General features: G+C 33.6%; 2 long non-coding RNA genes across 2 annotated transcripts; both read right to left on the bottom strand.

Moving 5' to 3' along the window:
* Positions 1-200: 200 nt before the first annotated feature.
* On the bottom strand, positions 201-592 carry LOC110910708. The gene is made up of 2 exons (XR_002576399.2): positions 508-592; positions 201-317 (listed from the first exon to the last, which is right to left on the bottom strand). It is a non-coding gene; the product is annotated as an uncharacterized LOC110910708 (long non-coding RNA).
* Positions 593-5,256: 4,664 nt separating this feature from the next.
* Positions 5,257-5,800, bottom strand: LOC118487120. Its single transcript, XR_004880333.1, has 3 exons — positions 5,739-5,800; positions 5,551-5,659; positions 5,257-5,476 (listed from the first exon to the last, which is right to left on the bottom strand). It is a non-coding gene; the product is annotated as an uncharacterized LOC118487120 (long non-coding RNA).
* Between the last annotated feature and the right edge of the window lie 990 nt (positions 5,801-6,790).

Raw genomic sequence — 6,790 nt, 5'->3', positions numbered from 1 at the left:
AATGATTGAAATGGCGTACCAGTACATCCGCTTGTCCAAGCCACAGGCTGCCTTCTTCAACTGTACATCAGAACTAGCCTGTAGATAGAAAGATATCTAATTATAAAAACTGACCTGTCAACAGAAAAATCAGAGTCCTTGGACATTCTATTAAGTCTAGTCATGCTTTGCTCTAGAGCACGACGCAGTTTATTGTTGTCTTCCTCTAACTTCATTACTCTCCCTTTACCTTCTGCTAATAGTCTTTCAGTCTGTGAAAGTTTCTCCATACATTCCTCCTTTTCCTTCTTTGCTGTCTCCACTTCTTGAAATGCCTCCTGGTGAAGATGTAAAAAATGTATGTTATATTTAACCAATATTTTCTCCAAACAGTTATTTACTGCATAGCAGTATGAAACATATAGCAAGAAAACATCAATTTAACTGAAGCAAATAGAATTCAGAATACAAGTCCAGCAACACATTACTGAGAAAGCACCTAGAAAAGTTTGTTAAAAAAAAATGAACCTTCAATCTCTCAGAAAGTTTAACAGATTCTTCTCTTGCAGAAGCCAATTCCCTTTCCAAATGTTCCTGATCATATATAAAAATAAAATTAAGTTAACGTAACCTAAGCTGCTTTCAACATCTACTCAGAAGATAGACGGGGAATACATATGCACAGAACTTTAAGAATAAAAATTAGAGTAAAATGCCATTTTCGTCCCTGAGGTTGGCTGTTTTGTGAATATACGACGCCAGAAAAACAAAACGTAAAGCGGTTAGATGCATCAACAGATGAAACCTATACATGCTATTGATTGACGCATTCAACAAAACGTAAAGCGGTTAGATGCATCAACAGAACTCACCGTATCCAGCGGATACTAATCCAATGGAGCGTTCATAGTCTGCTCGTGAATATACGACGCCAGAAAAACAACAGACCATCGGTGGAGAGAATTCAGAACTCCATGGTGACGGAGCCGTCGTCGCAACCGTCGTGAACCGGGGGATTACCGCAACCATTAAATTAGGGGTTCTAATCGAACAATCAAGCCTCAAATAGCCGAATTTTGTCAACGAAAACAACTTCTGAATAAACTCGAACCCTAGGGTTTTATAAAGTTGAACACGGTGATCAATGACATACAGGTTGAATAAACTCGCACCCTAGGGTTTTATGTGAGGACGGTTTGCTGGGGGGTGGAACGAAGGGGAATATCAGTTTTGGGGAAATCTAAATTAATTAAATTAAATGATAAGTGTAGGTAGGGATGTTAATGGGTCGGGTTCGGGTTAGGTATTGGTAATTAACATGATTAACTACCTTTAACTAAACAAAAATTATATATATTGTATATAACAATGTTTATAATAATGAAAATATTATATATATTTTCTCAAAGGTTTCAATCATGTATTATATTGTGATTTATATATTTCTATCAAAAGGACTCTGATTGACAAGGACTGGTTATAATTAACATTATTTTGATCATGAATTTAGCTAAACTAGACTCATAGCCATACATTTAGCTAAACTAGACTCATAACCATGATAACTCTTATGAAGTTTTTAGCATTTCAGAATGAGAGTCAGAATAAAATAGACTATTGTGAGTGAACAGGAAAAAATGTTTAGCTGGTAGATAGAATGGAATCATCCACTACACAAGAAATCCCAATCCCTCTAAACACCTCAAAATCATTTAATTCACTCTTGTTTATTTTTATTTTTTATTTCATTCCCTCTTTCACCAATCATTAACACCACCACCGCCCACTGTTGTTGCCGCTACCCACCACTTCTCCCACTCATCACCAATTTTATTCATTTGTCATTTTCTGGCTACATACCAAAAAACGCTAATTAATGATGCATTTCAATTCCACATGGTAACCGAAAAAGACATTGAATGTCAATGATCCACTATTGTCTATTGTGATTCATTAAGGCCTAATATAGTCCATTAAAACATGTATGATCTATTATTGTCCACTGTGATCCGTTAAGGCCACATATGGTCAATTAAGACATCTATGATGTATTATTGTACATTGTAATCCAATAAGGCCCCATCGTAAAGCATGTATGATCTACTATTTTTTATTGTAATCCGTTAAATCCCAATATGGCCCATTAATACATTTTTGATCTAGTATTGCCCATGGAGGTCCATTAAGGCCCAATATGGTCCATTAAGACATGTACGATCCAATATTGGCCACTGTAATCCATTTAGGCCCAATGTGGTCCATTAAGACATAAATGATCCACAATTAACCATCGTGCTCTAGTAAGGCCCATATGGTCCATTAATACATGTATTATCGATTATTGGCCATTGTGATCCATTAAGGCCTAATATAGTCCATTAAGATATTTGATCTACTATTGACCTTGTGATCCATTAAGGCCCAATATGGTTCATTAAGACATATATGATTCACTATTGGCCAATGTGACATATCAAAGCCCAATATGGTCCATTAATACATATACGATCCATTATTGTCCATTATACTCCATTAAGGCTCAATATGGTCAATTAAGACGTGTATGATCATCCATTATGATTCATTAAGGCCCAAGATGGTCTATTAAGACATATACGATCCATTATTGGCCATTGTGTTCCACTTAGGCCTAATATGGCCCATTAACACATATATGATATAATATTGTGTATTGTGATCCATTAAGACATGTATGATCAACTATCGTTTAGGCCTAATATGGTCCATTAAGACATGTGTGATATACTATTGTCCATTGTGATCCAATATGGTTCATTAACATATCTATGACCATTATTGGCCATTGTAACCCAGTAAAGCCCAATATGGTCTATTAACACATATACCATTAGGGATGAGTTTGGTACTAGTACTGGTACCGATGTCGGTACCGAAGATGCCGATACCGGAAATAATCAAATTGGGTACAGGTACCGGTACCAAAAAATGTTCGGTATGGTACTGTACAGTACTCGTACCGCAACGCTATATGAAAGTAAAATTCGGAAAACTATCGGTATCGTATCAAACTGAAATTACCAGTACTGAAAACAATTAACTACGAGAAATCCGGTACCATATTAATATGGATACATTAATATTTCATTTAGAAGAAAACAAATACGGTTTAAAGTATATAATATTTAATAATAGTTTGAATTATTAAATATCTAGTAATTTTTTTTTTGTTTTTTAATATTAAATAATGTAATTTTTTAAATAAGAATGTTATTTGAGTGAAAAGTTTTGAATCAAATATTTTGGGGGGAAGTTTAAGTTTTAGGATGAAATATTTTGGGGGGAAGTTCAAGTTTTATGATGAAATATTTTGGGGGGAAGTTTAAGTTTTAGGATAAAATATTTTGGGGGGAAGTTTAAGTTCTAGGATGAAATATTTTGAGAGGAAGTTTAAGTTTTAGAATAAAATATTTTGGAGGGAAGTTTTAGTATGAAATATTTTAGGTGGAAGTTTAAGTTTTGAAATTAAATATTTTGGGGGGAATTTTTAAAGATGTAGTAAGTTTAACATTCGGTCACACATTTTTTTAATGATATTTGATAATATTTCATCACACAAAATAAACAAAATGATGATTGTGTGACGAATGTTAACGTAAAACCACATTATATTTTGTAATTTTAAGTGTGACTATTGTCTAACATTTGGTTACATAAAATAATATATGTGGTCGTATGTATTAGATTTTAGCCACATTATTAAACATATAATGTGGTCGTAGAACACATTTGGCCACACTTTTCTAATGTGGATGTTTTATCTTAATGTGTGGCTAAAGGTTTGGAATAGTTTTGTGTTTAGTCACGCGAAACAAATTCAGTAACCGTAGATCAAATTTGGCCACACTTTTTTTGTGTGACTAATAAATGTCACAGTTTTTTCTTAAAGTGTAGCTAAAGGTTTTGAATACACATGTTATTGGTCACAGAAAAATATATAATGTGATCATAGATAATATTTAGCCACACTTTGATAGTGTAGCAAATATATGCCACAAATTTTTTCTTAAAGTGTGGCTAAAGGTGTGAAATACATGTTTTTTTGTCACATGAAACAAAAATATGTGGCCATAGATAACATTTGGTCACACAATTCAATTTGTGGCTAATAAATGTTACATTATTTTCTAAAAGTGTGGCTAAAGGTTCTGAACTGGTATAAATGGTCACATTAATAATAAAATGTGTGGCTAAAGGTGTTTTACAATGTTATGAATAACCTTTAGCCACACATTTTTATAAAAGTGTGGCTGGGCGGTTTTGCCAAAAGTGTGGCCGTAGCCCCTTTTTCACGTAGTGGGTATCGTATCGGTACCAAATTTACTGTACCAAATCATTTTCGATACCAATTTGGTACCCACCTTTTGGCATTTTCAGAATCGTTACTTTCAGTTCGACACCGGTTTAGCACCATACCTGTATTTATTGATTTTTATCTTCAAATACCATACCGTATTGTACTGAGCATTTTCGGTGCCGGTACCTAATTTCGATGATTTTCCGGATCGGTACTTTCGGTACCGTTACCGGTACCGAGCTCATCCATATTTTAACGTGTTAGCACCGTAATAACTTAACTGAAAACAACCGAATTTCCAACGTGTAGGACGTGTGGGTCCTATTATTATATATTAGGTTATTTAAAATTGTTTTTTAGGATGGAGTGACTATCCTTTTCACGACATTTTCATTTATGTTTTGATATTCGGTATCTGCTTGCCGTTACTGACACGCGTTTTGCAGTCATTGTGTCCCCGCCGCAATGTAGGACGTGTGGGTCCTATCATTATATATTAGGTTATTTAAAATCATTTTTTTAGGACGGAGTGACTATCCTTTTCACGACATTTTTATTTATGTTTGATATTAGGTATCTGCTGCCGTTACTGACACGCGTTTTGCAGTCATTGGGTCCCCGCCGCAACGCGCGGGCAATTGGAAAATCAACTAGTTAATATTAATTAATAATATTAATTGCATTCTAAATTTAATATATAGGTAATAATTACTTATAGGTAATAATAATATTAATAATATTAATTGCATTCTAAATTTAAAATATATATTACTATTCATTTAATATATATTACTATTCATTTAATATATACTAGATGGAACCCCCGCCGCGTTGCGGCCAAGGCATACATATTAAGACGCAACGTCCACAAAAGTTAGATGGAAAGCCCCCCGCGTTGCAGCGGGGAATGTTAAATGGCATTAGACATTAACCATTATAACCTATGACATTCAAAACTTATAAAACATCAATCAAGTTGAATTACAAAAACATACAGACATGTTTCATAAGGAATCAAAATGAAAACAACATTACAGTATATAAACATAAGTTATGAAATCCACAAAACTTAAATGACTCATATATAGCTTGTTCCATTTGGTGATCTTGATGACCGAGGCCAAGTCCCCCAACTATAAACCAGATTACCATTTTTTCTTTCTAACAATAATAAAACCATCTTTAAAGGTAGTAAAAAATGGAGATAAAAATAAAACCATCTTTATGGAGATTACCATTTTGGTCAGCCTTCTCGTGGTGGCACGGATCACTTTCAGCTCCATTGCATTAATTTCCAAAAGCCTCTGAACTATGTTCTCTCCATAGCTTCTAACTGGAAAAGGTCTTAACATGAAAAATTATTTGACTAAGATATCTGGGAAAAAATATATTGTTTTAAGCGATAAAGAGCCATGTTACCTACCTGGGGATTAGCAAGTTCCGAAATTCATAAGCAGTTCCAACACCAAAATTCATAACCAGCACTTTAATATATATTACTATTCATTTAATATAAATTTAATATATATTACTATTCATTGCATTCTAAATTTAATATATAGGTAATAGGTAAATATATAGGTAATTAATATTAATTGCATTCTAAATTTAATATATATTACTATTCATTGCATTCTAAATTTAATATATATAGGTAATATATATAGGTAATTGTAGAAAAAAAATAAAAAAAAAATCACCCATTTTAAGAAAAATCAGATAAAATTTAACAGGTATACGGTTAGCTAGCTACCATAATTTGCAGCTGAAAAAAAAGGAGTTGGCAAAATTGGCGACAGATTCAAATAGGTTACAAAATGTTTATAAGGAAAATTAAAAATAAGATCGGTAGTCAAAATTCCTCGTCGCGATTTCCGATGTTTTAAAACTGGTTTTTATACCATATCAGATTTGACTCAGAAACGGTTTAACAGGGTGTACCGACGGTTCTACCAGGTGTACCACTACCAGGTGATTTAATCGGTTCAACCGGCCGGTTTGAACCGGCTTTTAAAACATTGTGATTTTCTATAAAAGAATAAAAATAAACCTGATCGCCAATTCAAGATGGACTTTTCTACCACTAAAATCTGTAGCAAACGATTTCGGTCACAAAAAAAAATATCGTAAACAAGCTTAGATAGCTTCAAACCTTTTTGTGTCAAATGGTCATTAATTAAATGCCTCTAGCTAGCGACCGATTGCGATCGCTTTGATGGTATACATACATGACCATTAGTGTATGTATAACTTGACCGTTGACGAGGTATGACCCGATTCACCTAACTCGAATCAGCCAAACCTTTTCAATAACCCACGTGTTATTCTAGAAGATTCTATTCTAAATGAATGGATATCGTTAACTAACGAATCTCCCAAATATTAGGAAGATTTGCATGATCTCCTATTTCTCGGATACAATCCCTACGTAAATACAACTCTTAAATAAAGGGAAACCGTAATCAACAATCACTA

This window comes from Helianthus annuus, chromosome 15, assembly GCF_002127325.2.
Source record: "Helianthus annuus cultivar XRQ/B chromosome 15, HanXRQr2.0-SUNRISE, whole genome shotgun sequence".
In the NCBI taxonomy this organism is placed as follows: domain Eukaryota; kingdom Viridiplantae; phylum Streptophyta; class Magnoliopsida; order Asterales; family Asteraceae; genus Helianthus; species Helianthus annuus.
Note: the sequence above shows the minus strand (reverse complement) of the source record. Positions and strands in the feature narration are given on the sequence as shown.